Source organism: Rousettus aegyptiacus, unplaced genomic scaffold (assembly GCF_014176215.1).
Source record: "Rousettus aegyptiacus isolate mRouAeg1 unplaced genomic scaffold, mRouAeg1.p scaffold_m13_p_14, whole genome shotgun sequence".
NCBI lineage: Eukaryota > Metazoa > Chordata > Mammalia > Chiroptera > Pteropodidae > Rousettus > Rousettus aegyptiacus.
This window is the reverse complement of record NW_023416289.1, coordinates 29,185,881-29,207,273: the sequence shown is the minus strand read 5'-3', so window position 1 is coordinate 29,207,273 and position 21,393 is coordinate 29,185,881. Positions and strand designations below refer to the sequence as shown.

The following is a 21,393-nucleotide window of genomic DNA, read 5'->3' as shown; positions in this document are numbered from 1 at the left end:
AGAATCTAAAATTCCTCATAGACAGGTTGGTGTGAGAATTAAATCACTCTAGTGCTGACATGAAGTAAGCCTCAACCTACATCTGTCTTTCACGTTCTTAGAGTTATTACCAGGCTTAGCAAGGCATCCCTGAGGGGACACTCCACCTGGTAAGGGCTTTGGGGTGAGAACGGGGGTGGAGAGGTGGGAGCAGAATCCGTCACATCACTATTCCAAGTCCCTGTAACAGCGGTTGCAAACCAGAGGCTCAGAGGCTAAAACTTGCCAATACACAGGTTTTACTTGTCTCACACAGCATTTTTATAAAAAATTGGAATTGTCAACATTTCAAAATCAAGAGCTTCCACATAAAAGTTCAAATCTCTTGACTCTCCTAAAAATTACGAGCTCTGACAAGCCAGGATCTTTATATTCAGATGGCTAAAAGGACTGGAGTCTGGCAGCTGAAGTATGCATGCCCCATCCACTTTGCCCCACTCCCCACTACTCCCTACTGTGTTCCACTCGGGCCATCTTCATTTTCATGCCCTGCACTAGAGGGAAATCTAAACTAAGTGTGGGATCCAAACACATCATCTCAAATGATCTCAGTCACTGATTTGTCAACATTCCCTGCTGCCATCACCCCCCCCCCCCAAGTCAGAACCGGCCCTGACTTCTCATGGGCTTTTCTGTCTCTGAGACCTCATCCACACAGCCTGTCTTTACTCAGAATCCCCACTTTTACCATTCAATCCCACCCAACCCCACCCTGCTCACACCTCCATCTCAGCCACAGCTTAGAGCAGCGGTCCCCAACCTTTTTGGCACCAGGGACTGGTGCTCCTGTGATAATCTAATACCTGACGATCTGAGGTGGAGCTGAGGTGGTGAAGCTAGCACTGGGGAGCAGCTGCAAATACAGATGAAGCTTCACTTGCTTGTGCTGCTCACCTACTGCCGTGTGGCCCAGCTCATAACACACCACAGACCGGTACCGGTCCCCGGAGGTTGGAGACCCCTGGCTTAGAGCACACTAGCCCACCGGACTCCCCACCCAGGACCCACTGCATCGGGGACCGTGTCCAAAATTACATGCACGGACTCAGGAGCGCGCCCGGGCGCTTCCAGGGTTTCGGAATGCACCTTCCCTGCTCAGCCAGCTCACAAGCTCCCTAGGGGAACGGGCTTCATGTTCTAGACAGCTCATTTTCCACCTGACATGTGCCCAGCACTGTGAAGATGATGTACAAATGGCCCAGAATTGGCCTGGGCCCTGACGACAAAAAACCTGAGAGCCCTCTGCTATAGCAGAAAGCAGCCTGTCCATTTAAAAAGTGCCCCACGGCCCAGGTGTTTTCTAGGAGCAGAGCCTGGCACCAGCGACCTTGTGAACCTGATTTGTTGGGGGAGGGGGCACAGGAGGGAAGATGGGCGGGGAGGGGACAGGAGGTGGTAGACTCAGCTGGACACTGTCTCCAACCTAATTGTTGAGGGATCACCACAGAATTTGACTTCCAAATCCCAAAAACTGGGGCCAGGGGCTACTGGGTAAGGCAGCTAAGGCAGAGAGTAGGCTCGCTGCCATCAACACTGGAAGGTACCTGTGACTTTGGGGAAACGCCAAGCACACTCGTCCCTCCTCTCACCCTGCCCTGACCAAGGGCTCTCCTGCTTCCGGTCACGGTGGCCTGTGCTGGGCAGTGGGCACCTTCTCCCCCAGGAGGCTGTGTACCTGCATGCCCCACAGTGTTCACTGCATGCCCTCCCCAAGTGAGCCAACCTAGCTGTAAGTGAGGGACAGTTGTAGAGGAGCAAGCAAAGGCAGGGGCTGATTCTGTGCCGCTCAGCATTCTCCTAGTGTGGCCCACGCTGGGCAGAGACCCCAAGATTTGTATCAGCCCAGGGTTGTGAGAAAGATACTGGGACTAGGCTCTAAAGTCTGATAACTCTGCACCCTCTGACTTGGGCATGGAGTGGTCCTTTAAGGAAGCTGGCTCTTTAAGAAGCCCAGACTGCTGCCTGGACAGAGGCCTTCCTGTGGCCCCCTCAAACCGGGGAACAAGATGCCATTGTAGGGACTCTCATCCCCAAAGTTCACCCCTGGCTTACTGCCCCTCCTACTTGCGGATGGGGTCGTCATATAAAACACAGGATACACAGTTAATCTGAGTGTCATATGAACTAATAATTTTTTAGTAAATGGGACATACTTAAGGAAACTGAGGCTCAGAGAGGGGCTGTGGCCCACCCAAAGCAAACACAGCCAGAAGGTAGAAAGGGTGGGATTTGAACCCAGGGCTATCACTTGAGGCAGAGCCTAAATCCAGGGCTCACCATCCTCCCCCACCGCACCACCTCTTCCTCCTCCCCCACCCAACGCTAATCTCAGTCCTGTACCTAGTGCTCTTCTGCCTACTCAGTCCTGGAGAGCTGCCAGGCTGGACCCACACCTCTGAATCCTGAGAGATTTGCAGGCAGGCCCCTCAAAGCTCCTACCTTTCCTCCCTCAGAAAAAGAGGCGATAAAGGGGAAGTGTCAGGATGCGGGTCTCTCTGTGCCAGATCACTGAACCACACAACAATCCCACCAGCTGGATATCATCATTCCTGCCTCCCAGACCTGGGAGCACAGAGTATATATCATATAAAAGACCAAAGGCAAACATTAGCATGTTCTGAGTGACAGAGTGGGTGGAACAAAGGTTCCAGATTCGGGATTTGGTGTCTCTCGCACTCTCCCTGGCTCCCATGTTCTGCCCCCCTGGCTTTCCACAAGCCGCCCAACCGTATCCTTGAAAAGCTCAGTGACCAGGACAAACCACAGCCTCTCTGAGCCTCAGCTTCCATATCAGTGAAGCAAGGGCAACCACTTAGCAACTTATTCCTGAGTTCTGTGACTCTGGAGATCCCTTGTGGATTAGCTGACACTGCAGAGGGTCATAATGTGCACACAGGGCCCAGGAAGGGTGACCAGTAAGGAGAAAGAACCTGTACATAAAGGCCTCATTTAAAAACATGTACATCACTTCTTGTCCTGAACGGGCAAATCCACAGAGACGAAGCCGACTGGCAGTTGCCAGGGCTGGGGGAGGAGGAATGGGAGTGACGGCAGATGAGGATGGGGTCTCCTTCGAGATGATGAAAATGGTTTGGAACTAGAGGTGGTGGTTGCACAACATTGTGAACGTGTTAGATGCCACTGAATTGTTCACTTTAAAATGGTAAGTTTTACATTATGTGAATTTCATACCAATTTTTCAAAATAGATATGATTGGTAACTGAGAAATGAATGGAAGCACAGTGAAAAAATTATACACAAGGAATTTCAAATTGCCAAAACTAGAATAAAAGAAGAGCAGATCAAGTTCTAGGGGCGTTTGAAAGTACAGTCAGGGATATGGGCTTTAAACAAACTGCTGTGGTCTACAGCCATGCTACCCTGAACAAGCCTGATCCCATCTGATCTCAGAAGCTAAGCAGGTTTGAGTCTGGTTAGTACTTGGATGGGAGACCACCTAGGAAGACCAGGTGCTATAGGTATAAAAAAAAAAGAATAAGGGATTATAAATTGACAAGGTCCTTGCAATCTGTGAGGTCAACCAAGGGTTGCCTCACCAAATAAACAAACAAACAAACAAACAAAATAAACCCCTGTGGCTGACGGGGTCTTGTTGGGAAGGCCCACCTGGAGGTGTTGGAGCTTTGGGAGCATGGAGCCCACAACTGGGGGACCTCACTTCACTTCTCAGACCTCAGATTTATTCACCTGTGAAATGGGGATAACCGTACCTACCTACTAGGTTCAAATTCTGTAACACACGCACATCGAGCACTAGGCATGTCGGGGAAGGCTAAGCCTTCCCTGCCCAGAGTTTGCAGTCTCATATTTGCATTTTTGCCCACAGTGTTAACATATTCGATTTCATAACTGACGTCAGTAAGAAAATGGATTTGGATATACAAAAACACTCTCCAAAGTGTTTTGGCCTGGGCGGCTCCACAGCACAGGGTGGTACAGGGCAGGAGAGAATGCAGGGCAGCTCCGCGAGGAGACAACAGGAGCTCCGAGTGGGCTCGGGTGAGGAAACGAACCTCTCTGAACCTCACCCGTCAACACGGACTAGAATGATACAGACAGTAGAGAAGAGCAGACGAGACAAGACCACCAGTGGGTCTCACACTTCAACAGAATCAGCATCCCCTACTAGGCATGTTAAAACCCAAATTTCTGACCCAGGGGCAGAGGGGAGGTGAGTGCAGCCCAGGAATATGCATTCCTAATGAGCTCCCAGGTGAGGCCAGTGCTGTGCTTAGGGGATCCCACTCTGAGGTCCACTAGACTGTAATTCCAGCAATTGGCACAGCACCTGGCTTGTGTGGGCACCAGTGTTGCCTGGTCCAGGAAACACCAGGGTCCGAATCTGAAACACAGAACCGCAGCCAGAGAGCAACATGGCTAGCTTGGCCCACATTGCTCAGCTAGCTAAGATCCAGCTCCTGGCATCTCGAATGGAGTGGACAGTCGGCTCTGCCAAGTGATACACATCTCTCTAGAGCCCTGTACATCTCACACACTTATTTTCCTCCTCTGCAACCCTAACCTATCAGCTGAGTTTCTGAAGCCTGTATCACATCCCCAGAGGACCAGCCTCATAGAAAACGCAGCCTCACGATATGCCAGAGTCCAAGGCTGGAATAGCATCAACTTGGAGATGCCCAGCCAAAAGCAATGGCCTCTGGACCCCTTGTAGCAACAGGCTCTAGGCGCGTGTCAGGCTTGGCCATGCGGACCCCACATTGAATGGCATCTCCCCATGAGGGTAATGGACAGCATTTACAAAGATCTGGGCCCCGTTCTTTGCAGGTGGACTGAACACCCTGCACCCCTACCTTTCTGCCTCACCTGCAGCTGCCCTTCGAACCTGGGGTGGGAGGCAGAGGCCCCTCCATCACTGCATCCCAGCTAGGCAAGGTGGTCCTAGTGCCAGCCACTACCACCAACAATGGGCAGTGGGGCCGTTTGACCAGTGTAAAGAAGCGCCAAGAAGTACTTCATCAATTCTTTTGCCTCACACTTCAACTAGGAAGTGGTTTTCCCAGAGTTTCTGAACACAAGTGGCAGAGTGAGCTTGGTCCAGAGTTAAAAACATCACCACAGCAATATTGTAGTACAAGGGTCAACCAACCCCAGAATCTCCAACCTGGGCAGGACTCTGAAATGACTGATGAAGAAGCTACTGCTTTTCAACATCACTGAAGATGAGTCACCTGTTACATTCATATTAAAAAATGAGAGAGAGGGAGAAAAACACATTCCCAGGCCCCAACTCTGACCTATAGAATCAGGATGGCTACTTGTCACAGCCCTCAGGTGATCCTTCTCCTGAGGGGTGTGGAAAAGGAAGACCGGGCAGCAAAGTGACTAGTTCAAGGTCACTCAGCTCCTGGGCAGCAGAGCCAGGGCAGCAGCATCACAGTGCAGGTGGGCGTACTATGTTCTGGAATCTTCCTTTCTTTACACCATATCCTGGACCTCTCTCCATCTTTTCTATAACATTAATAATGTTTCCAACTAGTCTAATACACGAATGTTCCCCTATTGTATAAATTATAAGCCAACCCTGTCCTCTTGGATCATTCCATATTTTTTATAGGTCATTCCATATTTTAGATAGCTAATCTTTCTACACAATGTTAAGTTATATCCTTCAGATAAATTCCTAGAATAAAATTGCTTGGTCAAAAGGAAGATTTTTAAAAAGGTTTTTGATAAATTGCTCTCAGAAAAGACTATATAAGAGTGACCATATCATCACCGAAACCAGAAAATGTCATTTAAGAAAATCTGTTTTAGCTGGGCTATGAAGAGTTACAGCTACTAGAATTTGTTATAACATGAAGTGTGTCCCCTCCAAATCCATATGTTTCAGTCTTAACCCCTAGGACCCTAGAAATGTAATTATATTTGGAGACAGGGTTTTTAAAGAGATGATTAAAGGAAAATGAGACAGTTAGGCAATGAGCACATGAAAAGATACTTAACATCAACTGATCACGAGAAAATGCAAATCAAATCCATACTCAGTACCACCTCACACCCACTTAGGATGGCTACTAAAACAAAACAAAACAAACAAACAAAAAACAAGAAACACCAAGTGCTGGAGAGGCTGTGGAGAAACAGGAAACTATGTACTGTTGATGGGAATAGAAAATGGTTCAGCTGCTGTAGGAAAGTCTGGCAGTTTCTCAAAAAATTAGAGATGTTTAATGTGATCCAGCAATTCCGCTTCTGGATACATACCCAAAAGATTGAAAGCGGAGTCTCAATGAGCTATTTGCATACCATTATTCACAACAGCGAACAAGTGCAAGCAACTCAAGTGTCCATGGACAGATAAATGGATAAAACAAATGTGTCTATCCATACAACAGTGTATTATTCAGCTTTAAAAAGGAAAGAAATTCCATTCTATGCTACAACACAAATGAACTTGGGGACATTATGCTAAGGAAAATAAGCCAGATACAAAAAAGACAATTACTTTATGATTCCACGTACATGAGCTACTTAGAGTAGTACAGAGAGTGGGAAGATAGTGCCAAGGGTTAGGGGGAGGGTGAATGGGGAATTATTGTGTGATGGGTAGAGACTTTCAGTTTTACAAGATGAAAAGCTTCCTGGGGATAGATGGTGGTGATAGCTGCACAACGTTATGAACATATTTAATACCAGCGAACTATACATTTAAAGATGGTTAAGATGATGAATTTCATGTTGTATATTTTACCACAATTAAAAAAAGAGGCCGTCAGGGTGGGCCCTAACCCAATACGACTGATGTTCCTATAAGAAGTGACATCAGGGGCATACACACAGAGGGACAACTGTGTGAAGATCAGCAAGAGAGCGGCCATCTGTAAGCCACGAGGAAAGGCCTCAAAAAAACCCCAACCCTGCCAACACCTTGAAACGTGAGACAATAGATATCTGTTGAGTCAAGCTCCCCAGTCTGTGATATTCTGCTGTAGCAGCCCCAGCAAATGAGCACAGGATTCTCGGTCTCTAGCAAGGCGAAGTAACTGTATCAATAAGAAGCATGAGTTAGGACAAACCAAGAGAGCGGATGAAAATGCAGATTGCTGAGAACATATAAACAATACATTTTAAAAGAGTCTTCTTCCCTCCTATAGGACATAGGAAGAAAGTTTCTGGAGAAATAGACAATTATGCCCAGGGGACACCAGACAGAGAGGAGGGAGGGGTGAGGCATGGACCAGATACAAGAGTATTAGGAGGAAGTCCTCGGTTCTAAACCAAGACTTGCCCACTCCCCTGGCCAGTCCTGCCAGTATTCTTACACCTGGGCCCGGAGTGAAGGCTGCCACACACAGAACTTCTAATCAGCTTTTTGGCATCTTAGTTTAATAAACAAATAGCCAAGGGTCATGAGACATTTGGAGAAAGCCTTCAACAGGAAGAGAGAGACCAAAATATACAAATGGGGAAAAAGAATTTGGGGGAATCATGAAAAATGCAAGGTGTGGAAAAAGACACCAAGGAAGCCAAAAATCAAGCCCGTAGATCAGACACTGTATCCACGAAAAGAATCAAATCAAATTAAAAAAGGAGAAGTCAGAGAACGAGGGCTCCCGGAAATTAAAAGAATAATGGGTAAAATAATTTTGGCAAATGAGTTGGAAGAAAAATACAAGAAAATCTTTGAAAAACTAAAACAAAAATGAGAGATGGACAAAATAGTGAGAGTGAGAAGAATATTGAAGTCATCCATAAGTCACCTGGAAATCCCCAAATTTATATATGAGAAGTTTCAGAGATCAATGAAGGAAAATTACCAAAGGTATAACATAGAGAAGTTTCCCAGAATTGAAGAATAAGAGTGTCTAGGGTGCACGGCCTCATAATACCCCACACAATAAAGGAAAACTGCCATTCTAAAACACGGCATTGTGAAATTTCAGAACTCCAATGAACAAATATCTCAAATACCTCTAGAGAAAAAGAAAAATACACATAAAGAACTGAGAATCAGAATGGCATGAGAGTTCTCAATAGCAACACCATAACCCAGAAGTCAGTGGGCTCCCCTCCATTTCTGAACAAAAATGATTTTCAATCTAGAATTCTATACACAACCAATTTATCAATCAAGTAATAAAGCCACAAAAGCTATATAACTTCCATGCATTGTTTTCTCAGGAAGATACTATAGGATGTGGTCCACCAAAATGAGGGAGTAAACCAGAAAGAGGAAGGCATAGGGAGATCCAATACAGGAGAAGTAAAGGGAATTTCCAGGAAGCAGAGGAGGAAATGGAGTGGGGAGGTAAATATATATAATTTCCAGAAAGCAATAAAGGAAAGTATACAAATATATTAAAAATATGTATATATTATTTGTAGAGAATCTGGTGGCTCTGTTTACGTGAAAAGCTGCACTGTATTTTCCTGAAATTTTGGGAGGTGGAGAAAGAATTAACCAGTGACTTAAAGAAAACTATACAATTAAAAAAAATGAGGCAATTATTAATTCAGGTTGTACATAAAAAGTATATAAAATCAGACATTTACTTGGCTCAATAGTCAGCAATACTTAGTCTTTTAATAATGAAAAAAACTAACTATGGTTAAAAAAAAAATTGTGACATAATACTGGAATGGTTAAGGAAAGGAAGAGGGTTCTAAAGGACTGGAAATCTTCATCTACCATAGTAGAAAGTCAATAGGTAATGGCTAAAAGTGACTGTGAACCGAGAAAGCAGTTAAGTTCATATGTGCAGCAACTTGGAGGTTAAGTTTCTGAAGACACAGCTGGAAGAGTTCACAGCTCTAGTTCTGGGTCTCAGCAGATGGAGGGGGCCAGGGTCCTGCTGATTTTTGTTCTAAGCACTATTTTGTTTTTAGCACTAGCTGACATCTTAAACTAGGGGCACATGCTTTCTTGATAAAGAATAAGAACTTTAAAGGGGGATGGAAGGAAAGACACCTTCACAAGAAAATTGTCATAATAGTGATGTTATCTTTATTTTTCCAGCTGTGGAAACCAAAGCTCAGAGAGGGTCTGCGCCTTGCGGGGGTGGAGATCTGAACTGGGGCATCCATGCGAAGTCCTGCTCCTCAGAGGACACTGGTATTGCACACCCAGCCTATGTATTTCAAAGGCTGGTGAGGAAAGCCAGGAAGAGGGGGCAGCAGTGGCAGGTCAGTGGTCTCCTGGCAAGGGGGTGCAGAGGGGCGAAGCTTCCCAAGGAAGGCCTCAGACACATGCAGATTCAAGGCAAGAAGTGACCGTGAGAGACCATAGGTCTCTCGGGCAGATGATAGCAATTCCCTTGCTGAGAACAGTACACTAGATAGGAAGCAGGAGCTGAGTGAGGGTCAAAGCAGACCCCAGCAGGAAGTGGCAAATACCACCATCCTCAGTGCTGCCCAGGTGAGAGGGGAGAATGGCCTCATGGACTCAGGAGGCGTGAGGGCCCGTCCAGGTGTGCCCACCTCCCCTACCCACTACCTGTGTGTGTGGGGGGGGGGGGTCTCTAAGGCTGGGGCGGGGGACCAGGCTTACGAGGCAGCACCAACCAGCACCTAAGTGCCACCTGGAACACCATTTTCAGGTTAGCATCTTGGGGTTGACCCTCCCTCCCGCCCCCCGCACCATGCTCCACATCTTTCATCACAGGAAGGGCTTTAAAAACAAAACAAAACTCTTTTGCTTTTATAAAAGAATAGACTACTTTTTAGAGTTTTAGGGTTACAGAAAAATTGAGCGGAAAGTACCAAGATTCCCCGTAGCCCCCCTTACCGCCCGGTACACACACGCTTCTGTCTCCCTGCATTAGTGCAGCGCACTTGTTACCACCGAGGAGTCGGCACACGCTATTGACTACACGCCACAGCGTCACTCTCGGTGTCACACATTCTACGCATTTGGACCAGTATATGACGACACGGATCCCCCATTACGGTACCATTCAGAACAGTTTCACTGCCCTAAAAATCTTCCGTGGGCCACCTATGCACCCTCCTTCCCCCCAAACCCCTGGCAACCGCCAATGTTTTCATTGTCTCCACACCGTTGCCTTGTCCAGGATGTCGGAGTCACAATCGTACAGGAAGCAGCCTTTTCAGACTGACTGCCTCGAGTTGGTAACACGCGTCAAAGTTTCCTCCGCATCTTTCTGGGGACACAGACCATGGTTTGTTCATCCACTCACGTCCTGAAGGGCATCTTTGTCACTTCCAGGTTTGGATGGTTGTGAATAAAGGGAGAGTCTTTTTTCACATCAGAGGGGAAAAGAAATGGGCCTAATTTCAGAATAAAGAATACTGTTTCAAATCAAACGTATTTATCTTTAAAACCTCCGTGCATTGGTGGCCTTCTCGGGTTGGAGGCACCTGGAAACCCTCCTGCGTGGCCCGGTCAGCAAACACGGCTCCTTGTCTGGAGGGCGCCATCAGCTGACGTTGGCCGAATGTGGAGTGTCACTGTCGTCATTTTATGATGGGACCCTGGGGCTCCGAGAGGAAAGGTGACTTGTCCAAGGCCACTCGGCAGAAGGTGGAGGAGATCGGACCCTCTCCACTTAGCTATTCCGGAGCTAAAAGTGGTCTCACAGACGTGGGAGTCAGCCTCCGATTCCCCCTTGTCCCCGTCCTAGGGGAGGCCCACACCCGGTGCCGTCGGCTGGTCATGCAAGTCCAGGACGAGTCTGAGAAGAAGTGGCTTGTCCATAGACCCCAGTCACGTGTCCCCTCTTCTGGGAGTGTGGTGGTCCTGTATTGTTCCCTGAGCCACACTCCCTGGGGTGACTAATTCTACTCACCTCACAACCCTGACCTCACCGGGGAGCCTCACCCATCTGCCAATAGGAACGACACACCCAGTACTGCTGAGTGATTAGTATATCTGTGCCACGCTAAGGGCTTCTGTAGGCCATTCACAAAGTTCCCACAATAACCCATAAGGGGGACATTATTACATTATTCTACCCATTTTACAGATGCAAACAGAGGCGTAGTGAAGTTAAGTCACTTTCCCAAAGTCGTGATGTTGAGGAAGCTGCTGAGCTAGGACCCCGATTAAGTGTGTCTGATTCCCAAGTCCATATCCAGACAATTATTCTCTACTGCTCCCCGCAAATAGGGAAGGGTGAAGTCAACATCCAGGAAAGCAGACTCCGGCTCCGATCCCACCACATCTCCACCGGCCCGGTGCTGCTCCTGTCCGTGTGCACACAGGCTCGCTCGCACAGGATGGCAGGGAGGCAAGTGGCAGGAAATTTGTTTTGAATGAAGGCACGCCCGAGACGGTGGTTCTGCGCCCAGCACCGGGAGCTGGAAACCAGGCGAGGGGAGGATGCTGGGTTTCACTTGGAGGAGGCCAGCTGCTTCTTCTAACCCCGCTGACGTCACGCCCTGCCTTCTCCGGCGGTGAGCGAGTCAGATATGCGGACTGAGGAGACCTGGGTGTTCCTTCCGCCAGCTTCCAAGTTTCAACCCCATGTCTTCAGCAAGCAAGGACCACCCTTGTCCCCCCAACCCCAGATTCCTCCATCCCCTGCTTCCCCTCCCCGATTCTCCCTTTGGGAGTGAACAGGGGAGGCAGGGAACAGAACCACAGCACAGAGGGGATGCTTCTCCGTATCCTGACAACAGGGGCACCTTCCCTGGACCTCCCCTCCGCTCTCTGGTCACCCACTGGGCACCGAGGCGCATCAGTTGCCTGAGGTGGGGCAGCAGGGAGCATGGGACGGGTGGGAAGAGGGAGTGAGGGAGCCCCTCTCACAGGAGAGGGCCCTGCACCAGAGTGGTCAGAAGTCAGGCAGATCTGGGTTCAAATCCTGGCCTCGTGACCCAGACAGACTTCCTGACTTAGCTCTGAGCCTCGATTTCCCCATCTGCAAAATGGGGATAAAAATTATTTCCCTCTGAGCTAAAAGAGAGGAGCACAGTGAAGGGATAGAGCCAGGAGCTGGAGCCAGACTGACAAGAGCAGTGAAAGCTTGCACAACTGACCTTACTGCACCATGCCTCAGTCTCCCCTTCTGTGAAATGAGGACAATGACGACATCCACCCCACTGGCTTTGCGAGGAATAAATGATTCATGTTTGCAAAGCACTCTAGGGTGGTGCCGCACATGGCAAGCGCTGTGTGTTTAAACACATCAGGATGTAATCGGTGTCGCCCCAATTAAAAAAATAATAAAAATAAATACATCAGGCGGCCTCGGTGCTCTGACAAGTGAACAGGCACAGAGGGAGGCACCTGGTCAGCCCCCAGTGAAGAGTGGTGGCTGCTGCTACTCCCTGCTGTGGTTCTCCCGGCAGGTAGCATCAGAATCACCTGGGAACTCGTGAACTGTTGATTCTCTGGCTCACCCCAGACCCACAGAAACTCCAGCGGTGGGTGCACAACCGGAAAAGTAACAGGCCCTCCAGGTGACCCCAAATGGCGCTCAAGGTCAAGGATCCAGGTACTCCCATTAGAATCACTGACGCTGATCGGCCGAGTCACAGATCCAACGGGTCAGGGGTCAGGCCCGGGCAGCAGAGGGTTTTAAAGCCTCCCAGGTGATTCTTATTTTAGAACCAGCGATCATTTTCTCTTTCACGTTGGCTTCTGAGGACCAATGATCCTGTGGCTGAAAATCCGCCTGTGGGTCCGGCTTCCACCTTCACTTCGCACAGCAGCCTCCACCTCAGACTCTCCCAGGAAGCCTTACCCTCACCAGCCCTCTCGTCTCACTGCGGCTGGGGGTCCAGCCTTTGGCCTCAAGACCTGCATTCAGATGGAGGATTTATGATATGATTTATGAGCCATCGTCACAGGAGAAAATACACATCCACTCGGCACCATACAGAGTGGCTCCAAAACCTCCCCAAGGCCATCTCTGGGCCCCGGTGAGACCTCCACAGGCCTCAGTGTAGGCATTGCTGGGCCAGATGACCCCACAGAGCAGGGGGAGGGCCGAGGCCTCCAAAGGGGCTGGCAGAGGAAGTGAGGAGTAAGGGCAGGACACCTGCTAGACCCTTTGGGTTCAAGCCCAGCCCCTCATTAACTGTGAGGCTGGGTGACTGACTTACCCTCAGTTCCACATCTGTACATGGTGATGATAATGGTTCCTAACCTGCAGAGCTGTAACAAGACTGTGATTGGACCTGAGAGCCTGGAGCATCTCCCCAAGAGCGAGTGCCACACCCCCCGTGTGCTCTTTTATCTTCGTGGAGGCTCTCAGGTGCCTGTTAGAGCCTGCGGAGGGCCCCCGGTGTCTGTCATTGCCTCATGAATGTCCCCCAGGTGTCTGTTATAGCCACGGATGCCTCCCAGGTGCCTGTCATTCCCCCATGGCGGTCCCCTAGAATCTGTCCTCTCTGAGAAAAATGAGAGCGTGCTTGGGGCCAGCTGGTCCTGTAACATCGCTTCCTTCCCAATGACCTCTGATGTAGAGAGCTCCATCCCTGGTCACTGTGCAGCTCTGAGCTTCTTCAAGGCCCCTCGCTCCGCCCCGCCCCCAGCCTCAGCTTCTCGCAGCGTGGGGATAACACCCCCTACTCTAAATGCCTATTTATCCTCCTAACCAGTATCTAATTACCCACCGTGTGCCAGGGACTGACGATATACAGAGAACACGAGCTGCTTAGATTTGAGATTTAGAGAAACAGAGAGACATTCCGTGAACACCACCACTATAAAGCAGGGCTTGGGGTGGAGGGAGAAGGGGCAGGAATGTGGTTGGGGCCACCTGCGTAGGTGACACTGAGTGAGTCCTATGCCACCAAATGGTATGCTCCATAAATCACTGCTGTCTCCACGCCTTCAGGATTTTCTCCAAGCACGGACTTCACCACAACCAGGAATAAACCCCTAGGCAGGACCGGTAAGGACTTCTTAGCTTCCAGAAGTCTCTTTTTAAAAAAGAGGCTGAATGGGAATGTAAAATAGTGCAGACACTTTGGGAAACAGTCTGGCAGTTCCTCAAACAATTAAACCTAGAGTGACCATATGACCCAGCAAATCCATTCCAGGTGTGTCTACCCAAGAGATAATGAAAACACATCCACATAAAAAACGTGTACTCAAGTGTTCTCAGCAGCATTACCATAAAAACCAAAAGATGGAAATGACCCAATGTCCATCACTGGATAACTGGATAAACCAAATATGGTCTCTCCATACACTGGAATATTATTCAGTCTTAAAAAGGAATGACATATCACATATGGATGAACCTCACTGGAATATTATTCAGTCTTAAAAAGGAATGACATATCACATATGGATGAACCTCAGAAACATTATAGTGAGTGAAAGAAGCCAGTCACAAAAGGCCACATATTATATGATTCCATTTGTATGAATGGCAAATCCACAGAGACATGGTTGCCTTGGGCTGGGGGAGGGGAGGTAAGGAAATGACAGCTAGGTACAGTGTTTCTTTGCGAGGTGATAAAAATGTTCTACAATCAATGGTGGTGATGCCTGCAGAACTCTGAATCTACTAGAAATCATTGGGTTGTACACTTTAAATGGGTAAACGGTATGCTATGTGAATTGCATCTCAATAAAACTATTAAAAATAAAGCCGTGCGTTAGTGGAGCAAAGGGCGACCCTGGCATGAGGCAGCTCCAGCCTCCCTTTGTCCCAGGGTGGGGGTGGGGGGAGGTTACTGAGATCTCTATCTCCTCCGGGCACACATCACAGCCGCCCTGTTCATCCTCCACTTCCTGTGAATGCCAAAAGCCTGTGTTTAATGACAACAGCACCCGCACCCCTTGCCCAGGCCCCTCGGGGCCCCTCTCGCAGAACGAGGATTTCCCAGAAAGCTTGCTTAGCAGACCAAGGGGCCCCCCTTAGCTGGGGTGTGTTTCCAACCTGTGCTCCAAATCTCCACAGGACACCCCCAAAATCTGCCCAGAAGACCCCAGGGGCCTATTCAGTAGAGAAGGCTGGGGTCGGGACTCCCCACAGGACATAGAGGAGGAACACCCAATTTCGAAGATGTTTGCTCCCGAGGGTAGGAATGGTACAGGGACCCCCCAACCTGAGCCCATGGGTATAGTCAGGGGATCCTGCAGAGAGAAATCAATGCTTATTTTCACTAACCTCTACCTGAGATGTAGATAGGTGCCAAACCACAGTGGTGTTTGGCAAACCTATGATTTTTGTCACCGATAGAAATGGCACGTCACATGAGAGTGGCTGCCAACGTGCTAGGGTGGTGTTACACTCAGGCCTGCCCTGGCTGGAGCAGGGCTGGAGAGCTCAGGATGGACCTCACACCCACCCTGCCAGAGGCCAGAGCGGCCAGCCTAGGGTGGACGGGGCCAAGGACACACAGCCCCATGCCCACCTCCACAGCCCCGAAGATGCCACTCCAAGCTTGTGCTGGCCTGGGGGAAGGACACCCAGTACTGTGCCTTCATACCCTCCATCCCACATAGCATCCTTCAGGTCCCAGCCTCAGGGAACCTAGCCAGACCCCACCCCAGTCGCACTGGCTCAGGGGCAGAGCACTCCTTCCATGTGCCTGTCACAATCCAGGTTACACAGGCAGGAAGGGCCAGGGGCCCCAAGCTGACAGGTCCATGAGGGAAGGGCTGTGTCTGTGCCCCTGCTGAACCCCAAGGGTCCCAGCACCCAGACAGTCGTGGTCCCCACCGTCAGTTTGAGACCACTGCCCAGAGTCAGCGGTGCCCATTCTCACCGCCTCTCCCTGTCCTGTCACCTCAAACTCAGGCCAAGGAGGAGAGAGGAGAACGGGTGCGTATCCCGGAAACTTCCCTCAGCCATCACCAAGAGTTCTCGGGGACACAAAAGGAACAGGAAATGCCAAGGAAACCAGAAGAGTGGCTCTGGGGGCAGAAGACAGGGGCGAGTTTGCTGGTGTGACGGCCCGAGGTGTTCCCACCTCCTCCTCAAAAGGACCCCTGACACCTGGGCACTGTCCTGGCTCCCAGCGAGGCTAGGCAGAAACGCCAACCTCAGACAGGCTCACCCGAGACCACAACGAAGAGAGAGGAAACACGTCAGGCGCAGCAGCAAAATGCTCCCCTCTGGGCTACAGGGACAGCTGCTTCTTTCCCCATTTCAGCTTCCTCCCAGTGCTGCTCCCCACCTCACGGGCGAGACTGAGTAGACGGCTATCCATCGGAGAATTGCCCCCCTTCCCGACAGCACCCTATTAAGAACGAACCCCGCTCCCTCAGACCCAACCCCAACCCTGGGCTAACACCCTCTCCTTCTGCACTGGTGGGGAGGGTCCACCCTGGCTGCCAGGAGGAGTAAACTTGGCTGTTCCCCAGCAGGCACACTCCTGGGGGTCTCGGGAGGGCTTTGGCACCCCTGAGAGAGGCCCACAGGATTCCTCCCCTCTGGCTGCTGAGGGCAGAAGGGAACACCTGGAGGCAGGGGGCTGCTGCCTTCCCGAGGGTCAGAGTCACCCAGCGCTTAGCCCACCACCTCTGATTCACACGAGCTCAGAATCACCCCAGACAACCCCCACCCCAGCTTGCCTTGAAGGCAGAGCTGCAGAACACTCCCCGGAAACCCCCCACGCGCCAGCGCCAGGGACCCGGTTTCTGTTTAGCGGTCCTCGCACTCCCAATGGGCTGGCGCAGGACTGGAAACTGACACAAGGTGCCTGGCCCAGGGCATCGGAACAGCTGGGCTCCGTGTTGGGGACTGCGTGGCCCGAGGGCGATGCGCCTCCTCAGTGCAACAGGACGCCCTGCGGCAGAGGTTGCCACGTGGACTTTCAGAGCTCTAGGCACCGCGAAGGCACTCAGTGCAGGACTCTGCTACCGGGGGAACAAGCACGAAATGGCAGCTTAAAAACAGGGTTGGGTAAGAAATAATCTGAGTCCCTGACAGCAAGGAGCAATTCATTCTCCCCCTCTCTCCACCTCTCTCCTCCCTCTCCCTCCCGGCTTCCCCCTCTTCACAGCCCACCGCATCTCACTGTCTCCTCATTCCTGCTCTCCTCTCCTTACCTCTCTCATCCCCTTCCTCCCTTTTCTCCTCCCTCCGTCTCCCCTTCACTACCCCCCCCCCTTCATCTCCCTCATCTCCCCGCTTCCTCTGCCTCTCTTTGTCTCTCTTGCTTCACCCCCTCCCTCCCTCTGTCTCTCCACTGACTTCCTCCCCTGGTTTGCACATACCCTTTTCTCCACCTGCTCCAGCCTCCAGCTAACAGAACACTGCTGTCTGTGAACACCCCATGGGCACAGTCACTACGGCCGCCTGCAGCCCGAGAAAACCCAGACCTCTGCTATAGTTCTGCCACATTCTCTTGAGGATCCACAATTAATTTCTTCCTGATTGGGCCCTGCAGCACGGACAAGGCCACTCGGCTCCCACACAGGAAGCATGCGTCCCAACTCTGTCCATGGGATACTGGAGCTGAGGAGGAACTCCCAGCGGGCTGTGGGCTGGGACCTTCATTCTGTGGATTTACCTCCTGTCTTGGTACCTCTGAACAATCGGGTCAGTTCTGTGCAGACCCTAAGGGTCAGGCCGTAGCCTCCAGTGCCTTGGAGGGTCTGGCCTCCCACCACGGTCCCTTCTGTTCTGACATAGCCAAAGCCATGCTAGTTCCCATGGCTCCCAGGTGGCCTGGCTTCCTCTGCCTCTGGGTGCTTAAAATGCTTCTCCTGGAGCCCCTATGATGGCCCCCAGCCTCAGGTCCCCATGGAAAAGTTACTCTCCCAGAGGCTTTCTCAGACACCCCCAGATGCCCACCCAGGCTGCCTGGTAGCCTGGCCCAGCTCCCCAATCCCATCAGAATTAAATGGGAAGCTATGTTCCCCACAAATATCCCCGAGGCTATTTTGTTCACTGCTGTCCCTGGAGCCAGCTCATCACATGGCATGTAGTCAGTACTCAATCTATATGGGTCCCAACTTCCCCACAGACACCATGGTTGCTCTCTCCTTGCTGGGAAACTAGATCCTAAATGCAGCCCATCAAAGCATCTGTGGTGAGAACTAGACAAGATCACGTGACTGTTCTGCCAGTAGGCAGTGGTCCTGGTGCCACCAAGTTGACACTTTCTGACCACCTACTGTGTGTCTGGCACCATGCTAGGTAATCTAGGGGCAAGAGAAGGTACCCAGAGTTTACTTCAAGGAATCCATCATCCAATGGGGGAGGCGGCATGCAAACAGGCATTTTGATGGGTGGTCAGGGGTCAGGCCCTGGAGTCTAAGTCACTGCAGGATCTACAACATACATTAAAAAAAACAAAAACAAAAAAACTTATGACCCAATGATAAAAAGACAAATAACTCAATTTTAAAATACGCAAAGATCCAAACAGACATTTCTCCAAAGACATACGAATGGCCAATAAGCACAAGAAAAGACATTCAACATCATCATTTATCAGGGAAATGCAAATTGAAACCACATGAGATACCAGTTCACATCCGCTAGGATAGCCATAATCAAAAAGACACAAATCTTCTAAGACTGAAGAAAAAAAAAAAAACAACCCAGAATATCTGAACCAACCAATTAATACTAATGAAATCAAATCAGTAATCAAAAAACTCCCAACTAATAAAAGTCCTGGACTGAATGATTTCACAGGTGAATTCTACCAACATTCAAAGAAGAATTAACCTATTCTTCTCAAACTATTCCAAAAAATTCAAGAGTAGGGAAGACTCCCAAGTTCATTTTATGAGGCCACTATTAACCCAATTTCCAAACAAAGACATTACAAAAGAAGAAAAGTATAGATTGATATCCCTAATGAACACAGATGCAAAAATCCTCAACAAATGTTAAGAAACAGAATTCAGCAATATATTAAAAAGATCATACACCATGATCAAGTTGGATTGATTCCTGGGATGCAAGGTTGGTTCAAGACCCACAATTCATTTAATGTGATACACCACATAAACAAATTGAAAGCTGAAAATCATATGATCATTTCAATAGTTGCAGAAAAAGCATTTGAAAAAGATCCAGCACTCATTTATAATAATAATAAAAAAAAAACTCAGCAAAGTGAAACTAGAGGGAATATATCTCAACATAATAAAAGCCATATGTGACAAACGCACCATTAACATCATAGTCAATGGGGAAAAGCTAAAAGTGTTTTCCTTAAGATCGAGAACTGAATGAAAATGTCAGCTTTCACCACTTTTATTCAACATAGTATTGGAAGTTATAGCCACAGCAATCAGACAAGAAAAAGATATAAAAGGCATCCAAATTGGAAAGGAAGATGTAAACTGTCATTATTTGCAGATGACAGTATACTATATACAGAGAACCCTAAAGCTTCCACCAAAAAACTATTAGAACTGATACATTCAATAAGTAGCAGGATACAAAATTAATATTAAAAAATCAATAGCATTTTTATACACCAATAATGAACTATCTGAAAGAGAAATTAAAAATACAACCCTATATATTATTGCATCAAAAAATATCTAGGAATAAATTTAACCAAGGAGGTAAAAGATCTGTACTTGGAAAATTATGTTATTGAAGAAAGAAACTGAAAAAGATACAAATAAATGGAAGCATATACCATGCTCATGAATAGGAAGAATTAATATCCTTAAAATGTCCATTCTGCCCAAAGCAATCTAATCAATGCAATCCCTATCAAAATACCAATAGCATTTTTCACAGAACTAGAACAAATAATCCTAAAAATTTATGTGGAAACAAAGAAGACTCCAAATAGCCACAGAAATATTGAGAAAGAACAACAACTTTGGAGGTATCACACTACCTGATATCGAACTATACTACAAGGCAGTAGTAATCAAAAGAGCATGATACTGGCATAAAAACAGACACATAGATGAATGGAACAGAGAGTCCAGAAATAAACCATGCCTGTATGGTCATTTAATCTATGACAAAAGAGGCAAGAATATACAATGGGGTAAAGACAGTCTCTTTAATAAATGGCATTAGGAAGACTGAACAGATACATGCAAAAAAATAAAACTGAACTACTTTCTTACATCACATACAAGAATAAACTCAAAATGGATTAAAGATTTAAATATAAGACCCAAAACCATAAAACTAGAAGAGAACATAAGCAGTAAACTCTCTGACATTGCTCTTCATAATATTTTTTCTGATATTCCTTCTCAGGCAAGGGAAATAAAAAGAAAAACAAAAAAATGAGACTACATCAAACTAAAAAGATTTTGCACAGCAAAGGAATCATTAACAAAATGAAAAGACAATCTACTGAATGGGAGAAGATATTTACCAATGATACATTCGATAAGGATTTAAAAACCAAAATTTATTTAAAAATTCATTCAATTCAAGACACACACACACACACACACACACACACACACACACACACACACACTCCAATTAAAAAATGGGCAGACGACCTGAATTTCTCCAGAAAGGGCATACGGATGGCCGATAGATATATGAAAAGATGCTCAATGCTACTAATCATCAGAGAAACGCGAAAAGCACAATGAGCTATCACCTCATACCTGTCAGAATGGCTATCATCAATAAATCAAAAAACAACAAATGCTGGCAAGGACGAGTAGAAAGGGGAACCCTTGTGCACTATTGATGGGATTGCAAAGTGGTACAGCCACTATGGAAAACAGCTCAGAGGTTCCTCACACAATTAAAAATAGAACTATCTTATGACCCAGCAATTCCACTTCTGGGTATTTATTCAAAGAAATCCAAAACACTAATTCAAAAAGATATGTGCATCTCTAGGTTCACTGTAGCTCTATTTATAATAGCCAAGATATGGAAGCAACCTAAGTGCCCATCAATAGACAACTGGCTAAAGATGTGGGACATATATACAATGGAATATTACTCAGCCATAAAAAGAATGAAATCTTACCATTTGTAACAACATGGATGGACCTAGAGAGTATCATGCTAAGTGCAATAAGTCAGACAGAAAGGTAAATACCATATATGTGGAATCTGAAGAACAAAACAGATGAATAAACAAAACAGAATCAGACTCATAGATACAGAGAACAAACTTATGGTTGCCAGATGGGAAGGGGATTGGCAGGACTGGGCATAAAAGATGAAGGGATTAAGGAGTACAAATTGGCAGTTACAAAATAGTCATTAGGGATGTAAAGTACAACACAGGGAATACAGTCAATAGTATTATAGTAACTATGTATAGTGCCAGGTGGGAAGTAGACTAATCGGGGGGATCACTTCATAAATTACATAAATGTCTAATCACTATGTTGTACCCCTGAAGCTAATATAAAATAATATTGAATGTCAATTCGAATTGAAAAATAAAAATTAAAAATAAGACACATAATAACAGGTCTTCTCAAGGTTGTGGATTAACTGGAACTCTCCACCACTATTGATGGGAAGGTAAACTGGTGAAGC

The 21,393-nt window shown here is 47.8% G+C and overlaps 1 protein-coding gene and 1 pseudogene across 1 annotated transcript in view; one reads left to right on the top strand and one right to left on the bottom strand.

Annotated features, from left to right (window-relative positions):
* JPH3 (junctophilin 3) overlaps positions 1-21,393 on the bottom strand; it is a 91,821-nt gene that overhangs the window by 56,877 nt on the left and 13,551 nt on the right. The window lies entirely within an intron of this gene.
* On the top strand, positions 3,404-3,522 carry LOC118611652 (annotated as a pseudogene).